Genomic DNA, 23,897 nt, shown 5'->3' on the forward strand with positions numbered 1-23,897 from the left:
GGAGGGAGGCTCAGAGCACTCAGTGCCAGAAGCTCTCCGGTCTCTGCCGTCCCCACGCTGGGTCACCCCCATGCTGGTCTCCTGCTGTCATACCTCGGCGCTTGTGGCCTGCAGTTGGGCTAGACGGTCTCCAAAGGCCTCCGAAGCCTTCAAACTCCTCCCAACCCTTCATCTACAGAGAATGGCCATCTCCCCAAACCACTCAAACCTCATCCCACAGAGGAGCCCACAGCGGAGGCAATCCTGATACCAAAACCCGTGCACAGAGAGACTCAGCGATTGCCCAGAATTTGCACAGCCAAGACCTGGCCCCCCAAAATTCAACATCTTTACCCAGCACCCCCACCACTGCCTGGCCACTCCCTCCAACAGCCTGAAGGACAGGGAGAGCAGCCAGGCCTGCTGACCCGTGCCAGACCACAGCGATGCTATTCTTTCCTCGAGTGAGCCCCGCCCACCCCGGGCCAGATTTAGCCGTTTAATGCAGCGGGGCCTCCCGGGCCCGCCTCGGAGATGAGCCCTGGAGCGGGCTTTGAACGCCTGCCCGGGGACACTCAGCTTAAAACACCGGGAACCAGAAAAAAAAAAATCGACCACATTTAATGGAGCGGTCAGCGGGAGGGTCTGAACCGTCCATTATGCGGCCCTGCCCGCTTTGGGAGCCCAGCCGCGTGGCCGCCTGACCGCAGCATTAAGGCGACATTAGCCAGGCTGGGGGAGGAGCGCGGCGGGGCGCCTCCCCCTCCTCAGGGCCCAGGGCCCCGGGGAATCCTGGTGCCACTCCACAGGCGGCAGGACGGGCAGCAGCCTCCCACGGCAAGTCTGTCCCCGTCCTGGGGACCCTGCTCCGGGACGGCCTGGCCAGGGCCTGACGGGCCACATTCTCGCTGCCTTTTGCTCTTTAAAAAGTGCCCCCTTGACCCTCCAAGTTGTGCCACCACACTGTCCCCAAAAATGTGTTCCGGGAAACATGAGTCTCTCAAGGTGTCCCTGGAAGAACAGAGGGGACAGGGGACAGGGGCGCCCTAGCAGCTCTGTGGTGCTGGGAGGCCCTGAGACGTCCCGCGACCCAGCAGGGCGCTCTGGTTCATGTCCCAGAACCCCGGATTCTAGAGCCCCTGCCCTGCCTTGGCTGGACTCCCAGGGCCACCCAAGGACCCGTGTCCCTGGGAGTACACTTTGGCAATGGCACTTTGGGGGTCTGCTCCCACCTCTTGCCCCAAATCCCAACTGTGCTCTGAGGCCGCAATTATGGGGTTTCTGGAAACCTGTGAAGAATGAGGTGCCTCTGGCCTCGGGTCACAGGGGGACCTGAGGGTGACAATGACAGGCTCACCCAGGATCAAGGGAGGGAACACGGCCCACCTCTTGCTGGGGGTGCCCCTGGTGGGTGGGCATGTGAGTGCCCTGGGCCGCGGCAGGGGTTTACCCTGGGAGGCCCACGTGACCTATGGCCAGAGCCTGGCTCAGAACCGCAGGCGGCAGCCCTTGGCCCCGGAGGTGGCCTCTGCCCTCCCCAGGCCCCGGGTCCTGGTGTTAGCCAGGGCATGGAGGCACCAGGAACCTGATGGCCTGCTTTGTGACCAGGGAAGGCCTGTGCCCTCTCTGTGCGGGCGGCCACAGGTCTGAGCCCTAGAGGCGACACTGCAGGGCCACATGCCTTCTGCTGCCTGCCAGGAATCTTGGGCTGGTGGTGACAAAGGCCCCAAGGTCCATCCAGGCAGGGTGGCCTGAACACCTTTTCCGGGCGGGGTGACGAAGTCCATTCACCCCCACTTCTCAGGGCTGTGCCTGTCCTGCTGAAGGCCCATCTGTGGCCGCATTGCTGCAGTCTGTCACGAAGCCAGCTGGTAAACACCAGTGAAACAGATGTGAGAGCGGAGAGCACGTGAGCCCTCGAGGCTCCTTTTATGTGGACTCTCCTGGGCCACCAAATGCATCCGTGTGACAGATTGCATGCTCCAAGAACGAGCATGTCCCAGACCCCCTGCCTTGGCTGAATACCCAGGACCACCCCGACAGGACAGAGGTGCAGGGTGCACCGAGGGAAGGGTGGGGTCTCGTCCTACTAACACATCCGTCCTGGGTCACTCAGGCCACAGTCGTCACACAGAAACTGGGCCTAGGGTTTATGGGACTCTGAGCAACTCCCCAAATAATTCTGTGAACGAAAGCTGTTCGAAAGCAGAAGGCTCAGGGAATTGATGGCCTCTGCTTGATCAGAGACGCTCCCATAGGTATCGCCTCCCGCGGGCCAGAGGTGACACCAGATCCCTCCCTGCCATCAGACGGTCTGAGCCACCAGCCCCGAGGTGAGCGGCTGCTGCACGGCCAGCCCTGGGCGAGGCGGGGTCCCTGTCCTTGCTCCCCAGTGTCCCCTCTCCCAGGGCAGGCTGAAGCAGGAGCAGAGTGGCCACACGGACGCCCAGGCCCAGGCTCCATGGTGACTTCTCCCTGCCCTGCCCTTCTCGTCCTCTGAGAAACTGGACAGAGGTGCAGGGTCGTCGTGAGAGGTGGGGAAGACGCAGGGAGGGACCGTGCTTCAGCGATGACGGAGCAGATGCTGGAACCTAGAGGGAGGGCCGCAGGGACAGGGACAGGCGCTGCCCTCCAGCTTTCTCAGGCCGGGTCGCTGGGGGGTGTCCGTGGTCGGTCCAGGGTTAGGCTGGAGGCTGGACCTCAGGCAAGTCCAGGGACCACGGCGGGACCAAGCTTGAGTGCCCTGGGGAGCCAGCGACCACTCCAGGGCTGACCAGCCCCTCCCACCCTGCGGCTCTGAGCTGAGCCGGGTGCCCAGCGGCCCCAGGAGACTGTGTCCAGCACCTGTCCCGTCCTGCTCTCTCAGGTGTCCTGATGCCCACTGCAGGCCCTGCATACAATAGGAGCATGATAAATGAGTCCTGGGTACTCTGTCCTCTGAGTGGAGTGGCTGCCCTCCTGAGGGAGCCCTGTCCCCAGGCGGAGGTCCCAGCTGGCCAAGGCGTCTGTCCCCTGTTGGAGGCCTGGAGAGGAGCCTTCCCTTCCTGAGGGACACCCGCCACCAGGCCGTCCTCTCTCTCCCGCGGGCCCCTCCCCCGCTCTGGACAGCAGGCTGAGCTCCCTGGTGGCAGCTATAGAGCCCGTGCCCTGAACAGCAACAGGGAAGGAGACAGAGGGCAGCTCTCAGGGACACTCAGCTTGAGAGGTGGCCTCCACACCCTCGGGGGAAGCTCAGAGGGGGAAGGTGACCTGCCCACGGTCACACAGTGAGCAGGTGGCTGGCTCCCAGTCTAGCCCACACTGGGAGGTCGGGAGGGTAGAGAGGCTGTCCTGGGCCTTGTGGTGTGTCCATTTCTCCTTCTATGACAGGGACAATAACTGTGTCGGTCCATATAGGTCCTGAGCTGTCTGAGGGCGCCAGGAAAGGGTACCTCAGAATCCCAGAGCTGTGCCTGGCTCTCAGCACACACAGGTGGTCCCCCCAACCCAGCCCATGCCCAGGTCACCGCCAAGCTGGACAGGCATTGGGGTCCACCCAGTCCACCCTGCCGGGGCAGGGAGGAGAAACAGGCCCTCTGCCAGCCTCTCCCAGCCCCCTGCCCAGCCCTGGGCACCTGGCAGGGGGTGGGACTGTGTCCTGGTCCCCTCCTCTGCTTCCTCACTGGGACTGCTTCCAGACATCCTCAGAAGGTTCTAGAAACCCACACTGTTTAGGTCTGGGCCAGGGTCATCGCTGTTCCCATATAGTTCTTAAGCCCAGAGCCCCACCTTTATGCCACATGTCCGTGAACTTGGACATGGAAGCATCGACACAGCACTCATTTATTGAGCTCCTATTGTATACAGGTCCTGCAGTGAGCACTGTGGAGCCCTCAGAGAACAGAACATGAGTCGAGAAAGAGACAAGACAACAGAGGTGAGCTCCATGGCAGGTACTGGAATGTGGTCCCTTGGAGCTGAGGAACCACCTGGCTCAGCTTTGGGCAGCAGGGCTGGGGAGGGGCCGGTCAGACTGCCCGGGGGCGTGGATCATTCCACAAAGACATAAAGAGTGAACCAGATGTTTTTATTCTTTTAATCAACAAATATTAATTGAGCACATACTATGAGCCAAGCCCTGGTCCCAATGGGTGAAGCTCCTGGGGAGGGGACACACTGACACAGTCTGCAGGTTACGCATCCCTCTGTCAGCACCCCTCCCCAGCACACCCCTGGGCTGGGCCCAGCCTCCACCTCTGAAAACTAGGCTCCCCTCCTGCCCCCAGCTGGGTCCGAAGAACCACACCGGACAGAGCAAAGGTCCAGCCCTGCTCAGGTCCACTCTCGCAGGCCAGCAGGGACACGGGGCTGGGAGCCGGCCCTCCTGCCCCTGACAGGTCAGATGTACCCGACAAGGCCGGGGTTGGGAGCCCCAGGTCCTATTCCCACCCTGCCACCAAGTCACCACTTCAGCCTGCGGAGCCCTGTTCCCTCCGGGGCCTCGGTTCCCTGGGAGGACACTGCCACTCTTCAGGCCTCAGCCCTACCTGGCCCACTGTCTGGGGGGCGGACCTGCATGGGGGTCTGACCTCCTCTCCTCTCCTCTCCTCTCCTCCCAGAGCCTCCAGAAGCATCCACGGGGTTTGGGCAGCTCCCCCCTGGGGAGGCCTGAGGCCTCTTTCAAAGAGCCGTGCTCAGGAGGCCAGCCTCCCCGGAGGCCTGCAGCCCCCACTCTCCCTCCCCTCCAGGGCCCGGGAGCCTCTTGGGCTCAGTCATCCTGCGCTGTCACGGGGTGCATGCGCTCATTCCACCGGAGGCCCGACCCCAGCTCACTTATTTCAGACGTGACCTTTGATTTCTCGGGTAGAGTGTAAATTACATGTCGCCAGCATAAAATATTAAATCCAATTTATACTTAATTATTGATGCTATTATGTATTCCATAGTAATGGCAGCAGAAGTCTCAGCCCCCGGCCGCGCCCAGTAAATAGCTTTTTTGCATTAGAGGCTCCTTGAGGTAAGAAATCTTGCTGGGCTCCTTCTTCGCCTTTGATTGATGATGATGAGGAAGTTCGTAAATAGTCTTCCAGAAATATTTCTCTGGCCGCCCGAGGCGGGGAGGGAAGGGGCCGCGCTAATTGTCGGGGCTGCGGGGCGGATGCGGCTGGATGCGGCTGCTGCGCCCCGGGCTGCAGATGCGGCCGCTGGAAGCGCACCGCGCCCTGCGCTCGGGAGGCCGGGAGGAGGCCGGGAGGAGGCCGGGAGGAGGCCGGGAGGAGGCCGGGAGGAGGCCGGGAGGAGGCCGGGAGGAGGCCGGGAGGAGGCCGGGAGGAGGCCGGGAGGAGGCCGGCCGGGGACCGCAGCGGTTCGCCGGCGGCTTGGAGTCACATGTCATCTTCACGTGGACATCGGGGTTTGGTTTTTTTTTATTGAAACATTAATAATTCCGGTTTCTTGTAAAATATTCATGGTTCCTGTTGCCGCCTGCAAACCCGCTCTCGGCCGCGGCTTTTAATTTCCAACTCAGCCCGCGCCGGCCTCCGCCCTCGACCACCCGAGGCTCCCGCGCAATTTATTAAGCGGAGGTAGCGGTGGCCATCGGGTGGTCAGAGAGTCGAGCTCAGGGTTTGTGTCAGCAGCCGGGCGGCAGCCAGGAAGGCCCCGGAGCGGGCAGGGCGGCCGCTGAGCCGGCCCTTGAGCAGCGAGCCCTGGTCCCGCCCAGGGGACATCGCGGGCGCTGGCACCGCTGGGCCTGGGCGGGACAGAGGCCGACGGAAGCAAAGGGGACGAGCCCTGAGAAAAGTCGCTGGGATGGTGTCTGGGGCGGGGCACGGAAGAGAGGGGGGTCACGCTCCAGCGAGAAAACCCAGGTCCAGCTCCGCGAGCCGCCAACTAGCCGGGCCTTCCCGGGTCCGAGCCTCGGTTTCCCCGCTGGGCAGGGGGCAGCCGTGAGGGGGGGGCTGGGTCGGCGTCGCTTGTGCGGACCCATGGGAGTGGGAGGGGCCGAGAGGCCCTGGGATACCTGAAAGCGCCACCCTTCCTTAGACCAGATGACAGTCAGGACCTGAAGAGGGACAGTGACCCCCTGGACGTCCCATCATAGGCCTCTTTGGGGTTTGTTTTTTTTTTTCTTTTTTGTCTGGGGATTGACCCCAGGGGCACTTTACCACGCAGCCACATCCCCAGACCTTTCCATTTTGAGACAAGTTCGTCTTGTCTGGCCTTGAACTTGCGATCCTCCTGCCTCAGCCTCCCGAGCAGCTGGGATCACAGGCGTGGGCCACTGCGCCGCACACTCCTCTTGAGCACCAGGCCACGCTCCACCCCACCTGACCTCTGAGACCAGAGTCAGCATCCTGGGGACACAACCACAGTGTCCACCCACAGACCCCCCCACACACACAACCCAGGCCACCCCAAAGAGCCGCTGTTGAAGGGCTGGCTGCTGCCTGAACTCCCCCAGCTCATGGCCACGGGCCCTGGGTAGATGCCATTTCACTCAGGGACACTCCCAGATCTCCCTGGGGCTCCAGCTCTGGTGCAGCCCACCAGAGGCCAAATGGAGTCCCAGAATGTCATCCCTGGACGCCAGCCTCACGGCCAGGTGACTTAGCAGGCCCCATGTCCACCTTGGGGCCTGCTGACCGAGGGCTCTGTGGGCCCTGTCTGGGAGTTCCTCTTGTGTAAGTCTGAGAAGAAAGGCCCCCACCCCCGAGCCCCAGGGCCTACTTTGATCAGAGGGGACAGACCCTGGAACAGTCCAAGGCAAACTGAAGAAAAGGCGCAGTTTTATGTGACTCCGTATATGAACAGGGTGAAGGCTGGGCCCACGTGGCTCTGTTGGGGGAGCCCAGGGCCGGCCGCTCTGCGTACGGGAAGGGCCTGGAATTGGGGGCTAGCGGCTGGGGACAGGGAGAAAGAAACAGAAACACCAGTTCTTTGGTGGAGGGTCCAAGGAGACAGTGCCAAGAAGTCTCTGCTTTAGGGTGTGGGAGAGACATTCCTAGGAGTGACGTCTGGCGTCCACAGGGAGACTGGACCTGCCCAGTGCCGCAGTCACCCCTGCTGGGCTCCCTCAGGAGATGCCTGCGCACACAGCACGGGGTTCTGGGGAGCTGGGGGAGGATGAGGGCAGAGGGGCAGGTCTGGAGAGGTCAGCAAGAGAGGAGGCCATCTAGGGAAATGGATGGGCAGGAACAAGTGGCCATAGGACCCTGAAGCCCAGGGCACAGAATGAAGGATGAGAGAGAACAAATGGCCTTATCCCCAAGTGTTCCACAAACCTCAAAAAGAGAGGAGGAAATCGCTTGGTCCATCAGGTAAGACTTGATATGATTGCACAGTGAACAAACCTCCGGAAAAGAATGAAAAAATGATTCAAACAAAAATAAAAAGTCTATTTCTCACATGTCTCAAGAAGTAGAGGCGTCCAGGTGTGGTAGTTCTACAATGCCCTTAGTACCTCCAGCCCCTTCTTTCTTCTCCCCCACCATCCTTGGCTGATAACTTCCCTCCTCCTGTTGTCTCACGTTCCAAAATGGCTGCGGTGCTTCAGCCATCAGGTTTACATTCCAAATATGAAGAAGGAAATAGAGGAAGGGTAAAAACGGCATGTGCCAATGGTCTGAGTTGCCTTTAAGAGTTTCCCAAATAGTCTCACACAACTTCCACTGGGCTACACATGCAGTCCTATGGTCCCGTTAAGCTACACAGTGGACTTGAAAATGTGAGTTTAACAGACACAGGGCCCCCTGAGTAAAAGGGGGTTCTGTTACTAAGGAAGGAGTAGGCCCCCGCAGTCTCTGCCAGACCCGGGGTTCACTCACTGTAAGCAAAAGTCTGCTTCCCCCAACTCCTGCCCGCGGTCCTGGTCTAAGCGGCGGCCCCTCTCGGCACCTCCTCTTTGGGGGGTCAGCTACCCAAGGTCCTACCTAACCAGGTCTCGGGCCGTGGTCAGCGCGGCTCTAGGTCCTCCTTCAGCTCATCCCACGATTGCCACAGAGCACGGGGACCTGCCTCCACACCCGGAGCCTGGCAGCCGGGGACTCCCCTCTGGGTGGTCACTGAGCCAGCCTCACCCGGCAGAGCTGGAGCCCACTGGAGGAGGGAGGGGTCAGCAGGCACAGGCCAGGGAAGCGTTGGCCAGGTGGAGGGGACCACAGTGACAGAGGGGACAAGGAACCAAAACAGCCCGGGGTGCGGCTGGAGGTCCTGGGTCCACGTGAGGGGTGCTCCCGCCACCCCTTCACCAGCAGTGCCCGCCCGCTCCTGCCCACGCCAGCCCGGGCACCGTGTCCACTGGGAAATGAGGTGACGTGCCAAGACTTTGCTACCACCCAGCGTCATCACCATCAGTCTCGGGGTCTCTTCTGGAACGTTCCAGCAGCACAAGGCCATGCCTCAGCGTGGTCAGTGATTTCCCAGAATCCAACGGGTCCCCTTGCCACTCGCCAGCTTCCCAGTGCTGGCCTGGCTATCAGTCCCCGGGTGACGATGGCCATGGTGAGGTCACATTGGAGGCTCTTGGGGCCCTGAAATCTGCCGCTGCTTCTCACCCATGTTTGGTCTCTGAGGTGCCAAGAAACCACGCAGAGAAAACCAGCATGGTGTGAGCTAAGCCCCAGGGGTGTACACCGCGGCCCTCCGTCTCCTCCCTCCTCCACGGCCCTGCTGCTGCTGTCCCAGAGCAGGGCTGAGACGCTTCTCCCCACAGCCCCCAGAGAGCGGCCCCCAGCCCTCACCCTAACCACTCCTCCTGGTCCCGGGAAATGGGCTCTGCCCTGGGAATCGGCCCAGCACCAGCCACAGAGACTAGAAGGAGAAGAGAGAGACAGAGGCCCCCTTGGACAGGTTGCAAAAAAATTCTAGGTGAAACACTGTAGAAAATGGGCCAGAGACGGAGGGGGGTGTATACACGAGCCTCGCAGAGGACAAGAGAGGCCCCACCACTTCCATCTCGGGAGGCTGAGCCCACTCAAGGTTGGAAATATCAAGGTCGATGGCAAATATTTAGTATGACTTATTTCACACTCTAAAAATCACACTGCAGTTTGCCTGCGAGGTTCCCGAGGTGTGCTCTGGAGCGGACGTTGGGCATGTAGATCTGCAGTGTCCTCCAGTCAGGGCAGTAATGGAGCTGATGTTTTTCCCTCGATGCAGTCAAGGGCTCCTGACGGCGTCCAGCTCACCTGAGGAGAGTATCAAAAGCTCAGGGAGGGCTGGGGCTGTAGCTCAGTGTAGGGCACTTGCCTAGCACCTGTGAGGCACTGGGTTTGATTCTCAGAACCACATTAAAAAAATAGATATTTGTAACCATCCACAATAAAAATATATTTTTTTAAAAAAGCTAATGGAATGTTCCTCCCAGATCTTTAAGTGAGGACCATGCCCTAGAGCAATGGTCCTTGACCAGGGGTGATCCTGTCCCCTGGGCACATTTGGCAAAGTCTGGAGACGTTTTTGGTGGTCATGACCATGGGGGCTGCTCTTGGCATCCAGTGGGCAGAGGCCGGGGTGCTGGGAACATCCTGGGATGCAGTGGACAGCACCTATAACCAAGAACCATCTGCCCAGTGCACCCACAGCTCCATGTTCAAGAGTCACTGCCCTTGAAGGAGCTCCTTCAGTCCCCTCTGCCAAAGCCTATGTCCAAGCCTTGGCAAGTGGCCCAGGGAAGAGAGGATCTGGACGTTGAGTTCTAGCAAGGTAGAGGCACTTGGGGGAAAGAGTGGACTTCCCACAAGACTGAAGTGTAAAACCAAGCCCAGACGTGCTCAAGGCAATTGACCAGTACTTGAAACACCTAACGGAACAAAGATCAGTGACCATCAGAAGAAGAATCCAGAGTCTCTACAATGAGTTACCCACAATATTTCAAGCAAAAATTAATAGACAAAGAAACAGGAGAATATGATCCAGTCCCAGCAGAGATATGGCAACTATTTTGAAAAGAACCAGATGGAAGTTCTAGAGCTAAAAAGTACACTGACCGAAATGGAAAAACTCACTAGATGGGCTTCACAGTTGTTGGAGATGGAAGAAGGAGTCAGTGAACTTGAAGGCAGGTCAAGAGAAATTACCAACGTGAAGAACAGAGGGGCTATCAAAGGACAGTGGGCAGAAGAGAAGTGGTAAGATGGACAGGCAGACATTCCCCCAACTTTGAGGAAATGTGACGAGGTCCACAGAGAGAAGAGCTGGGCTGCAGTGTGGTTCCTGTGACCCAGAGGGTCGTGTCCTCTGCTGCATGCCCCACTGGGGACCCTCAGGGCCCCATCCAAACCCAAAGCCAGGGCCCCTCTGAGCTCTGGGGAAGGAGCAGGCTCCACCACACCTTCCAGCACCTTCTTCCCAGTTTCATTCACTGCCCGTCTTTGAGCCCTGAATTGTGGTTTCTGGCATCAGCAGGTCCTTGTCCTTGATAGAATCAGGGTAAGTGTGATAGCTATGCACGGCCAGGAAAGGACACTGCCTTCCAGCTCACAGGGAAGGGACCTGGGACGGACGTCCAGGAGTGGGCAGCACAGCCCTGGTCTGAGCCCTGCTCTGTGGCGGGCATGGGAACACCACCACCACCCAACCCAACAGAGCTCAGGACACAGGGGAAACAGAGCCACCCAGGCCCCCAGGGAAACCAACACAGAGACGGAAAACAGGAGGCAGGGACAGTGGAGGTGACGTCCCCTGGCATCTGATTGGGTCTTTCCCTTCGTTTGTACTTTCCCACTTTCATTTTTATTGAGCACCTACTGTACAGCAGGCCCTGAGGGACAGGCCGAGCTTGGGGAAGAGAGGAGGAGACCAGGAAAACATACCCTGTGACCCAGAGATAAGGGGGAGAGCGAGGAGCCTCGCAGGAAGGGGAGGAGTCCGTCTGTCCATCCTCCCCCTGTCGTCATCCTGCCAGTGTCTGTCAGGCCCAGCTCTGGGGAGACAGCTGGAGAGCTCCGGGCTGTGGGCAGGGGTTTCCGGATCTAGTCAGCCTGGGAGCCCCAGAAAGCCACTGGGCAGTGGGACAGCAGGAGCAGCAGGGCCCAGCCAGCCTCCCCAGGCACGGGTGGGGCTGGAACTGACCGGCTGGCTCCCTCCCCTCCCCTGGGGGCTGGAACCATCAAGGATCCTCAGCCCAGTGAGCCGGGGCAGGTGGGAGCTGACCTCAGGCCACAGCCCCCCCCCCCCTCCATCCTGCCCAACCCACGAGCAGAGCCCCAGAGCTCCCCAGGGCTGGGGCTGGGGGCACAGCTGCTGAGAGGGAGGACCTGGGAGGACTTGAGAAACCCACTTTGACATTCAGGGCTTATCCATCCTGAGTGAGAAAAGGATGACGTCACCGTACCAGACCTTAAAGTATACTACAGAGCTGCGGTGACAAAACAGTGTGGCATTGGCACCAAACAGACTTGAAGATCAGTGGAACAGAACAGAGGACACAGAGACAGACCCACATAAATACGGTTCCTCATACTAGACAAAGGCACCAAATACGTACGATGGAGAATAGGTAGCCTCTTCAACAAATGGGCTGGGAGAACTGGAGTCCATATTAGCACAATGAAACTGAACCCCTGTCTCTCCTCAGCAAGTCTCCTGATGCACAAGAATAAAATCAAGAACCAATAAATGGGATGGAATCAAACTAAAAAGCTTCTTCATAGCAAAGCAAACAATCAAAAACGTGAAGAGAGAGCCTGTAGCTGGGCAGGGTGGTGCATGCTTGTAATCCCACCGGCTTGGGAGGCTCAGGCAGGAGGATTGTGAGTTCAAAGCCAGCCTCAGCTACTTCACAGGCTCTAAGTGATTTAGAAAGACCCTGTCTCTAAATAAAATATAAAATGGGCTAGAGATGTGGCTCAGTGGTCAAGTGCCCCTGAGATCAAACCCTAGTACGAGAGAGAGAGAGAGACTCTGCAGAACGGGAGAAAAATCTTTGCTACCTGCACCTCAGATAGAGCTTTAATCTCCAGGATATATAAATAACTCAAAAAACTAACGCCTCCCCCCAAAAAGACACAAATAACCCAATTAATAAATGGGTAGAGGAACTGAATAGACACTTCATAGAAGAAGAAATATATGAAAAAATGTTCAACATCTCTAGCAATTAGAGAAATGCAAATTAAGACTATGCTGAGATCCCATCTCACTCCAGTCAGAATGGCAATTATCAAAAATACGATAAATGTTGGTGAGCATGTGGGGGGAGAGGTACATGCATTGCTGGTGGGACTGCAAATTGGGACAGCCACTTTGGAAAGCAGTATGGAGACCTGACCCAGATGCTTCAGGGTGTGGCCCTGTGGCCACCACTGGACCTAGCTATCCTCCTCCCAGTTATATACCCAAAGGACTTAAAAGCAGAAAACTACGGTGATGCAGCCACATCGATGTTTATAGCAGCACAAATCACAATAGCTAAGCTAGGTGCTCAACCTAGGTGCCCTTCAACAGATGAAATGGATAATGAAAATCACACACACACACACACACACAGAGAGTGAAATATTACTCAGCTATATAAAAGAATGACTTTTGCCAGTAAATTGATAGAACTGGAGGCTATCATGCTGAGTGAAATAATCTGATCCCAAAAAACTAAAGGCTAAATGTTCTCTCTGATATGTGGATGCTAACATGGGTAGGGAGGGAAGAATAGAAGTTTATTGGATCAGACAAAGAAGAAGAAAGGGAGGGGAGGGGGATGGGAATAAGAAAGACTACAGGATGAATCAGACATAACTTTCCAACTCCACATCATACAACTGCAAGGATGGGATCCTTATTAGAATAAGTCATGCTCCGTGTGTGTTTATAATATGTCAAAATACACTCCACTGTCACGAATATCTCAAAAGAGCAAACAAAAAAAATTTTTTAAAGAAATTCAGTGCTTAAGAAAGAGGACAAGAGGTGACATCTGAATGGTGGCATTTCAGGCTCACAAAGTTGGAGGTTCTCAGACCAGTGAGTCCCTCTCTTCTCTGAGTCGAAGGAAAAGATTCAAAAGATTCCAATAAGGAATCAGAGCGCAGCCACAGGGCCACACCCCGAAGCGTCTCAGCTGGTCCTCCTCCCTGGTCTGCACTGGCCCAGTGTGGCTTCCTCTCTGCGACCGGCCAGGTGGGGACCATCGGCCCTGGGGGATGTGGACTCCTTTGCCCAGGTCCCTCTCTGTCCATGCTGACTCTCTGACCCCTCGCTTCCTGCTCTGCCAGAGCCGCTGCCGGGAGGGCGTTTGGGGAGAGAGAGCCCCAGCCCCTCCTGTCTGCACTCAGTCCCAGTCAGTGACAGCCAGCCATGTCCCCTCCCCTCCCTGGACAGCACCGCCTGCCTCCTGGCCCTGGCCCCGGCCCAGCTCCTGGGCCTCCTCGTGAACAGGGAGGAGCGGGCACACAGACGCTGGCCACAGCATTGCTCCCGAGGGTTAATCCAGACGGACCCTGGAGAGGCCACACCCGTTTCCGCCTGGAACTATCACTGTCACGGAATATTCCCTGAGCTGGGGAGTTGCTCTCAGCACACTGCAATGGCTCCTTTGAATCTCAACTTGATCTGATTAAGAATGCCAAGGATTCCGAGGCCTCTGGGTGGGTCTGTGAGGGTGTGTCTAGGATGATTGGCCTGTGGGATGGCCAACTGAAATGGAGACCCTTCCTGAGCGTGGGCAGCACCGTCCAATAGGATGGTCCTTTGGATGGAATAAAAGTTGGAAGGACAAGGAAGCCCGCAGATGCCAGCTCCGGTCTTCCTGACCGGGTTCTGGATTGCTGCTGGGGTCCACTGAGGCTGTCGGACTCTCTTCTTCACTCTTCCCAAGTGGGTTCCCCAGAAGCGTCGGTCTGTATTAGGGCAGCACCGTTGATCCCCCTTATTCTAGGGCTTCAGCCTCTTGGACTCGCAGCTACTGGTTCCTCCAACTCTCCAGCCTGAAGACAGCCATGTGGACTGTCCAGTGTCTGGTCTTGTAAGCCAATGTGATAAGCCCCCTTTTTATAATCATGCTTCCTGTTGATTCTGTTCCTCTGGAGAAGCCTGGAGTACCCCACCCATCAGTAAACAGAGAACCCCCGCCGGCTGGGCCTAAGGGGCGTGGGGCCTGGCTCTGCAGGCCTGGGGAGGGCAAGAAGGTGCGCCAGGTGACACCACGCTGCTGTCCTGAGTCACAGTTTGAGAAACACAGCACCAAGCAATTTAAAAAAAAATTTCAAACTCACATACAGCAGGTCGTCACTCTGACCCGGTGTCCCTGTGTGGATAAGGCACGGGAAGTGGTCACTCCTGGGAACGAGGTTGATGGGGTCTCGCATGATGTTATTTTTAATGATGTTTTACTGTAATTTCCAAATCCTGAGAATTACCTGGGTCCCCGGTCTCCCCCCGCCGCCCGGGCCTCTGCTTAGCTCTTCACCTCTGTGCCTGGTGTCCCCGTCAATAGGCAGTGACCACCTCACAGAGGAGTCAGCTCAGGCACCTGCGTCCCTCTCACAGGGCCCCCCCCATCAGAAGCCCATAAGGACCCAGGCCCAGGGCTCCCAGTCCAGAGGCCTGGGTCAGACCAGAGTCCCGCCATGGCCAGGCTGCTGCTTGGTCCCCGTCATGGGTCCTGGATGGCCCACCCAGGAGCCACCACCTAGCCCCTCTTAGCACCCAACAGCTGCCCGACCCCCGGCCCTACTTCAGGTGCCCTCCTGTGCAGTGGAGCGTTCTGGTTACCATGGTGATTACCAGGGATGGACCACTGTCCAGAGAGTCCTCGAAGGCCCTGGAGAGCACTCTTCAGACCCACAGCCAGCTGGTGGCACAACTGTCCTCGTCCTGACACTTCCCAGCAGCAAGACTGCGTACAAACAAACCCGGCATCTCTGCATCGCCACGTGGTCCCTTGCCCACGCAGGGGCCTGCCTTAGGGAAGAGACTGCAGCCCCTGGCCCCCTCGGGTCCCCTCCCCAACCTCACCTGGCAGACATTGCTAGTCGACCACAGCATCCTCTACCATGGAGCCAGGATGTAGCTTCAGAATTTTTCTTATCCTGATGCTCAAGGCATAGCCCTTCAATCACAGCAAACATTCAAGATAAACGCTAACATTCGCCAATCAGTTAAAATATTTTAAAAATTAAAGATAAAAGCTATTTCCCATTCCTACCTTAGACCCTTCCCTTTTTCCCAATGCCAACAGAGTGGCCATAGTGAATTTTGGTCACATGAATCCACACGAATGCTTGTTACTGTGAAAGTGAAATCTTTGGTAGCCACCAACCACAACGTACCAACTCCAGACCAACTACTTCCACCTTCCAGGATCCCTGGCCATTCAGTTGGTGCCCTCTGCTGCCCATCATTCTGTACTGCAAGGGCCTTCCATTCCCAGCCCTAAGGAGCTGTGAGATTTGACAGAGAGCCATGTCACTGCCGTCACAAACAGGCCCAAACTTCCACACCTGTCAACCTCCCGGGCAGCTTTGGATATGGTCAGCTGCGAGCCCAGCAGGATGGACAGCATGGGGTGTCATTGGGTTACCCCGAACTTCAGCTCCTCCCTCTCCTAGGTCCTCCTGTGAGAGGAGGGAGAGGGGGAGAGGGAGGAGGGGCAGAGGGAGGAGGGAGGGGGAGAGGGAGGAGGGGGACAGAGAAAGGGAGGAGGGGGGCAGAGGGGTCTGACTCTCCTAAATGCCCCAAGCCGTCCTCCACCTCCTGCGTGCAGACCCAGCTGGGAGCCTCTGCTCCACCCAAGCCCCGTCCTCCGAGGACCCTCCGTGATGTGCAGGCGGAAGTTGATCCCAGCCCAGCTCCATCTTGTCACCTCTGGGGAAAGCACCTCCTGGACACCCCAGGGCGTCCCCTTCTCCCCTGAATGGTTTCAACATGGGCTTCCCCGCACGCCTGCCCTGGCTCTCCAGGTGTGCACGTAGGGGCACAGTCCCCCTCTGGTCCCTGCATCCTGCAGCCCTGGCCTGGGTGGTGGCCCTGCCCTGCTGCCACTCCTGCAAGTGGCTGCTCCTCTGCCCCTGTGGGCCAGGGTCACACCAGCAGGGGCCGCTCCCCTGGAGGGACTGGGACAGGGAAGGGGATCCTGAGGGGCAGGTGCGGGAAGGAACAGGGCGGGGGCGAGTGTCTTGGCCTTAACTCCCCTCTGCCCTGGGAGAGCAGGGGGCAGGGGCCCCTGGAGCACAGAGCAGGTGGGGTCCAGGGTGGGGCTGGCCCAGCTGGCTCCGCTCTCCCCCCCCTCCCCTCCCACGGCTCTCCCCGCCATGCCCAGCCTCCTTCGCCCCTTCAGATGCTGCCTCTGGTGTCCCCACCACACAGAAGCCCTCCGGGATGTCCCTGCCCAGAGCTGTGTCCCTCCTGTCAGGGACTCACATGGCTCCACGTCCCCTCTCCCCGCTGTCGCACTTGGGGGGTGACTGGACATCTGCTCGTGTGGTGAGGTGATCAGGTCTTTGTCCCCTGCTCGTCTGAGGGCTCTGCCCAGGGCCTTGCAGCCTGGCCCAGGTGGAACAGGGGGCACTCCCGGAGGGGACACTTCCCGGGCATCCCCACCGACCCCCCCGGACGCCCACAAGAAGCAGACATGGAGTCAAGAACTCGCCAGGGTCCCATCCGTAGGGGCAGGGCGGGCGCTCTCCAAGGCCTCACAGCGGGGCCACCTCCCTCAGCACCCACCCTCGGTGGCACGCGCTCTGTGGGTATTTTCAAAGGGACAGGAAGACTCACACGTGCACACTCACCCTCCAGAAGGACACCCACCAGAACGGGAGCTGAGGTGGCTCCTGCTTGTTGGGGTGCACCCCCTTGTTCCCCACTCAACAAGTGTCACTGATGCACTCAGATTAAGAAGGGAAGACTGAGGATCTCTGTCACTTTTTAAAAGAAAATCCAACAAAACCAAGATGTCCGGAGCCTCCCCGAGGGAGGAGGGGGGCAGAGCGTGCCCAGGACCAGCGGCCTGGTGGGCGGCAGGAGGAGCCCAGGTGCCGGCTTCCGCGGCCAGCGTCCGCCTCTGTGTGACTCTGAGCCAATGGCTTCACATCTCTGAGCTCTAGGGGGGCAGCTGTGAAGACTGGGGAGAAGGGCGTCAATGACCCTGCACAGGGCTTGGCCCCTGACCCGGGATAAGTAAATGGCGGCCACCTGCTTTGGTCCAATCCTCAGGAAGAGACGGGGGCAGCGAGGACACCCACCAGGGCCCACGCTCCCTCACCAGAAGCCACCGCCAGTCCCTCTTGAGGACCACAGTCCCACTCTGGCCCCAGCTGCGTCTTGTCTCTGGGTCTCTCTGCTTAACTGCCCGGCCAAGGACACTGGCAGCCTGAGATGACCCCAGGACAAGTCACGGCGGGCACCCAGGGCTGCAGACCACCCGATGCTGTTCCCATGACTACAGGGACCTGGGGTGGAGCCTGCAGCCCTCTCTGGTCCCAGGAGGACAGGGAGCACTTTCTCACCAAGTGGGAGCACCCGTGGCACCTGGGTGTGGCTGTGGTTGGGAGATGGTCCACGGGACTCTTCTTTGGAGGCCCTGGGAAGAAACCTGGTGGAGGCTGAGGGAGAGGAGAGCGCGTGGGGCGCCTGCGGGCGCCTGCGGCTCATCTGGCATTTACGCCCCGCACAGCCTTGAATGCCCGGGGCTCCGAGGGCACGGTGGGGGAGGGGTGGAATGTGGGAAATGGGAGTGTGATTGGTCACAGCTGCGCTAATGAGCGCCAGGTGAGGCTGGGCGGCCCGCTCCCGGCCCAGCCTGTCAGCCCACAAGTAAACAGCGGGGTGTTTGCGGTGGGCACCCCTCCCCTGGGTCAGCTGAGCAGGGAGGGGCAGCAGGTGAGGGGCACCTAGAAGCCAGAGGGGACAGAGCCAGGGCGGCTCCTCCCAGCTCCCTGTGCAGTCCATGGGACATCTGGCCACGTGGAGTGCCGGCAGGGGCCCGTGGATGCTCCACGGTGACCTTGGACAAGTCGTGTAACAGGGAGGCTGGCCAAACAAGCAGAGGCCACAGGTCTGGGTTTGAATGCCGGGTTCTGCCTCTCCGCTGTGTGGTCCTGGGAAAGTTACCAGCCCTCTCTGGGTAAAAACATGAAACTAGGAGAAGTGCTGACCGTAGGATTCCTAAGAGGTAGAGGGAGTGACAGACGTGAAGGGCCCCAGCCCAAGGCCGAGGCATCGCGGGAACACCTGGGGGACCACGGGAGCCTCGTTTCCCCACCGTCACCTGGAATGGGGGCCCACGTTATGGTGGATGAATTGAACAAGCACTTCCAGCTCCCCAGGAAAGCCCGCCCTGCAGACATGCTGGACCAGGCCCTCGGAGCAGCTCTCCCAGGAAGGTCTGCAGGGCCATCTGAGGCCAGGGCAGGTGGCACTCAGGTCCTGGCCTAGGGTCCAATTCCAGGGTGGGGAAGGAGGGCCCTGGTCAGGTGTTCGGCAGGTCCAGGCGACTGACCTGCTCATCCTCTGGTCTGCTGGAGACTGTACCGGCCAGGGTGGCCCCTCCATGGTGACCCCGCTCTCCTTCCTCCCTCGTGGTCAGGCGGGGTTTCCACGTGGTCAGCCCAGGGACTGATCACTCACTGGTCTATTCTGACCCAGTTAAGCACAGGGACAGGGCTGGGGCTCACCTTTCACTCCGATCCTGTGCCCACTGAGCCTTTTCTCTGCCCTAGGTTGGGGGCTTGAGCGTCTTGGGACATCAGAAAGGACTGTCCCCAAGAATACTGACATTGCCTTGACAGCTGGTTGGTCAGTGAGCAAACCCTGCTGATGCAGAGAGACCTCATGGACACCAACCCAGCCGTGTCCCCCTTGGCCTCACAGAGATGTCCCTCTGCAGCACGAGCCCATTGCTCTGGGCATCTGCAGAGCCAGGGCCCTGGCAGTGGAGCCTTCCTGACCTCCGTCCACACGGTGGCCACACAGCCCCTCCCCGCCCCTCCCGCCCCTGCCCCACTCATTCCCTCCTTCCCTGGGTCAGGTTTTGGAAACTCAAAGCCAAGCGTTCATTCCTTTTCTCTCCTCACTCCCGCCAGGTCATCCCTCCCCTGAGCAATGACCACGAAGGTCCGGCCACCCAAAGGGTAGGGCCCAGGGGTGAAGGAAACTGCAGACACCAAACTCCTCAGGTAACAGCTCAGAGCATCGCAGGAGACACCAGCCCTGGGGGGTCCCACGCACAAGCCCCGTGGGCAGGCAGCCATGAGGGGAGCGTTTCCCTTGAAGGACGCCTGACCCGTGGACACTCGCCCCTGCGGCAGTGGTGGTTAAGGAGGGGTCACTGCCTGTCTGCAGCCAGCCTGCCGCCCACAGAGGCTGGAAATGGCAGCTGGTCATATTCCCAGCCTCCTTTGCAGCTAGAGATGGTCATGTGACGCCTTCTGGCCAATAGGACCTGAGAAGAGGTTGGCCGAGGGGGGTTGGGGGGGAGTGTTCCTGTCTGACAAAAAAAAAAAAACAGGAGATCTTCTGTCACAAAGGGACATGTCACATGAGGATCCAAGCTGGGGAGGGTAGTTCAGTTACTTGCCACCAAAAGCCGCCCAACTTGTGCAGAGAAAATACAGAATCCTTTGGGGTCCACGCTAATTATTGGGGTTCTTTTAGCTGAGGAGCCATAGGAACCCAACCAAACCTCGTTCAGCCAAACAGGGCAGACATGGCGCCTTTAAACCCAGCAGAAAAAATACCAGGCCTCAGCAGAGTCAGAGCCAGGTTCCCACCACTTCAGGCATCTGCTCTCCGACCTTCATATTGACTCACGGTTCTGAAATCCTGAATCCTTGCTGGTCTTTTTCATCACAAAAATCCTGATCGTCTGAAGTTGATTAGCTCTTCAACTCCACCCTGCCTTGAGAAAAAAATGAATAGATTTCTTAGCTTTAAAATTATATCCCTATTGCAGCGGGGCTTTTCAGTGAATTCACACGGCGGATGGTTTCTGTGCCTACGAGACCTTGAAGACCTGGAAAGATATTTCCTCTTTGGTTGTCACCATCTGGTTTGGTTTGGTTTGTTTTCTGGTCCTGGGGTTGGAACCCTGGACCTGTGGCTCTACCACTGAGGGACACCCCGCCCCATTTCCATGTCACAGCCTGGGTGCGCTGAGTGTGCCCGGTGATGGGGGACCTTCTCGTGGTGACACACAGGGAAAGAGGCCCCATCCCTTGGGGAACTGCGTCTGTAGATGAGCAGAAAGCGTCTCTCCACAGAGCCCTGCTGCTTCCCTAAAACAGCTTCAACATTAGGTTTCAAAATCTCTGTCCCACGCCGGATGCCAACGCAGGAAGAGGTCTCAACCTCCCGGAACCCCATGAACCTAGCCATATCTTTTGAGTGCCTGGTCAGTGGTGGGAAGTCGTTCATGGAAATTTTAAGCCTGCTTTTTGTTGAAGAGCAAAAGATTGATTTTTTAAAAAATGAAAATTTGGTAAGAATAGCACAATGTAAAGTGAGAGAGAAGACGAATCGTTCCAAGTGACATCCCATGTCACTCGTGTGTGGCTCGGGGACCTCTGTGTTTCAAGAGCTTCCTTGGTGACTCTGGGGCAGGAGGAGCCTCTACACAGGGTGTGTCACTTGAGGACAGGGCTCGCATCTTATGCTCCATTGAGTCCCTGTCCCCAACACATGGGACTGGTATCAGTGTCCCCTGAATCAATGACTGAACAGGAGGAAAGATGGAAATGCAGGTCTTTTCTGTAGATCTCTGGACCAGTAAAGCCGGCCTCCCTTTGGGAATGGCCCCTGCAGCTGGGGTGGGGACATGGAGGTGGGGCAGACTGGCCAGGAGCTGTGGGGACCAGGGCCCTGCCCTGGGTGCTGACCTGAAGCCAGGCTGAGCCCAGACAAAGCGCTTCTGGGAACCACCCTGCCCCGGGAGGCTCCGCTGTGCGGCCAGGGAGAGGCCGCGTCTGTTTACTTGACCCGCCTGCCACGCTCATTGATTTCTCTGGAGCAGTTCATTCATAAAAGGTAAATCAAGCCCCCCTCCTGGGGATGCCAGGGCCTTTTAACTACCTCCCAGAGGGGCAGCTTCTGAAAATGAGCCGCTGATGAGCCAGAAATGGAACCCGCCAGCCCCTGTCTAACCCTGCAGGCCCGGGGCTGCTGAGCAGCCAGGGAAAAGATGCTGTCTTGTGACTTGGGGACACTGGTGTGGCCTGGACCTGCCCCAGCTGCTTCCCACCCACGAGCACCTTGACAGTTAAGGCCAAGGGCTTGCTCCGACCTTCCACTGTGGTTGGCACAGGAGGTGAGGCGTTGGCGGAAACGGACGGAGGGAGTTTCTTGAACAGAGACACAGTTTTCTTCCCATTTGGTCCCAACAACTGCAGCTCTCGCCCCACATCAGCTGCTCGTCAACATGAGGCCCGTTTGGATCAACCCTGTAAGTTTACCATTGAGGAAACAGAGGCCCAGAGAGGGGACGTGACCTGCCTGAGGTCACACAGCCAAGGGCCTTCCACAGGGAGGTCACAAACAGACACGCCTCCAACTTCACCCTCGCTCAGAACTTGCCACCAGCAGGGGCCGGCGTGGGGACCTGCCATCTTATTTTATTCTGTTATAAAATGACGTTCGACTATTTTTATCCTTGTGCTTTCCCCCCTCCACATTCTATTTTAGGAATCGCTGCTCCCCTTTGATCTCACCAGATGACAAGCCGCTCCTCAGATGGGCTTGGGAGCCGCTGCTCTGGGGGATCTCGCGTCCCCTGCTCTCGTTCCTCGCTTTCTTTCTCACCCTTTTCTGTCTCCTTCACGTCTGTCTTCTCTCCCTCTCCTTCTTCCCTTTTTCCCAAGGAGCCACCAGAGACAGGCCCTGGCGTGAAGACACGGGAGTTCTAGCTCCTGCGCGGCCTCCAACGCGCCGGGGTCTGGACTCAGCTTGTCCGTCTGTCCCTGAGAACCTGGGCTTCCTGTTGGAAATGGCTTCCCGCTCAGAAAACCTGCTCCTCGCGCTGGTGTCTGCGGACGCCCCGCCGAAGCCCACGCACCCCCCACTTTCTGATCTGCAGACCGAGAGACTGGGGTGCACCCGCAGGAAGCCAGACCTGGGGGGCAGCCCGATTCCATGCTCCCTGGAGAGGCCACCTCCCCATCCACTCAGGGCGTCACTGTGATGAATCACCACCCATCCCCTCTGGTGACAGGGCACCTCTGTGCACTCCCATTCAGGATGACGGGCCATCTCACTTTGTCCTCTGTTGATTGTGAGTGACACGGCTGTCACTATTGATTCAGCATTATTGAGAGAGAAGCTTCTTATTTCCTCTTAGGGACTTTGCTGGCAATTAAGATAGGGGACTTGGTAATGGTCTAAACCTTTTATACTCCATTATTCTTTTGAAAAAAAAATTAAAGTTATCTTAAAATTATTAAATAAATATTAAAGAATTAAATAGTCATAAAAGATCTTTAGGGAAGGCAGCTCATGAACGTAACATGATACCTGCGTTGAAACACTCCAGCAACTCTGCTCATTCTAACCCTGGTTTTATGTGCAGATTTGTCAAAACACTTCCAATTTCCCCTTGAGTAGGTTTTAAGAACAAAGTATTCCCAGTGAGCATTCCCAGTGAGAATCGATATTCGAGGGCCTTAGGAAGCGGGTATTTAAAAGCCCTGTCTTTAGTCTCTAAGAAAGAGATGTGATTGCCTGCTTTTGACGAATCACAAAACAAATATCATTGGTCTTGAGAAAAAGGTCAAGGGGCTATAAGGTGTATCAGCTTCTTACAGAGGCTGTAACAAATTACCACAAACTTAGTGGCATACGTTTCTTATCTTACAATTCTGGAGGTCAGAGGTTTCAGGGGGCTAAAATCAAGGTGTCAATAGGTCTGTGATCCTCCTGGAGTCTGGGAAGCAACCTGTTCCTTGTCTCGTCCGTCCAGCTCCTAGAGGCCACCCACATTCCTTGGCTCAGGGCCCTGAGCCTCCACTTCTCCCGCCTCCTCTCCTTGACGGATTGTGACCATCAATGCTGTGACTACATTGGGTCCACCTGGATGACCCAGGATGATTTCCCACCCAAAGGTCCTTGACTTGATAATATCTGCAAAGTCCTTTTTCGCCAGGTAAGGTAACCTTTCCTAGATTACAGGACCAGATCCGGGAACCTCTGGGCGGCCATCATCCTGCTTCCACAGGTTGACCTCGGGAAAACCAGTGTGATGGAGGGTGGATTTTGGAGGCCCCAGTCCAACCAATCCAACCCCCAGAGAAGGTGAGACTGGCCCTCGGGCCCTCCCTGGCCTTCCTCAGCCCCCACCAGGGTTTTCTTGCAACCTGGCCACGGCCCAGCCATGGAAACAATTAGGTACCAAGTCCAGTCTGGGCCCCGTGGAAGCTGACACTTAGCCACGCTCGGGAATCCTGCGTCCACACCCACACCGCGTCCACAGCCTAGGCATACTTCAACCGGTTGTGATGGTTTGGATTTCGGGGTCACGCTGACTGGTCCACGTTCTGGCATTAGGGCTCACGCCCTGGTGACTGGACACATGCTTGACCTCCGTTTGTTTGGCTCCTTCCTGTAGACAACGTGGCAGGGTCACCACCAGCAGCCTCAGAAGGTACTGTGAGGACAGAAAGAACCCGTCACAGCCACACGGGTGCCAGTCACCCCCCAGCACTCGGCAAATGGAAACCGCTGTTATCATGACTCCAAAGGGCCCCTGCCTTTGAGCACTTCACCCCAGGGTCCTGCAGGGACATGCGACTCGTTACAAGGTGGAGAGTCCCTCGGTCAGGAGAGGGGGGAAGACCACGTGCCTGTGGGGGCTTAAAGGTGCCCTGAGGTGCCAGGAGCTTTGGTCCTCTGTGAGGGAGGGACCTGGGCATCAGGGACGGGGAGACAACCCCTCCAGGTGGTGGGTACAGAAGACGTGGGCCGTGCAAAGCCAGGCCACCCAGGACCTGCTGGCCCTGCTCCCTGAGCCCTGGTGGAGGAGG

The sequence above is a fragment of the Marmota flaviventris genome, chromosome 10 (assembly GCF_047511675.1).
Source record: "Marmota flaviventris isolate mMarFla1 chromosome 10, mMarFla1.hap1, whole genome shotgun sequence".
Taxonomy (NCBI): Eukaryota; Metazoa; Chordata; class Mammalia; order Rodentia; family Sciuridae; genus Marmota; species Marmota flaviventris.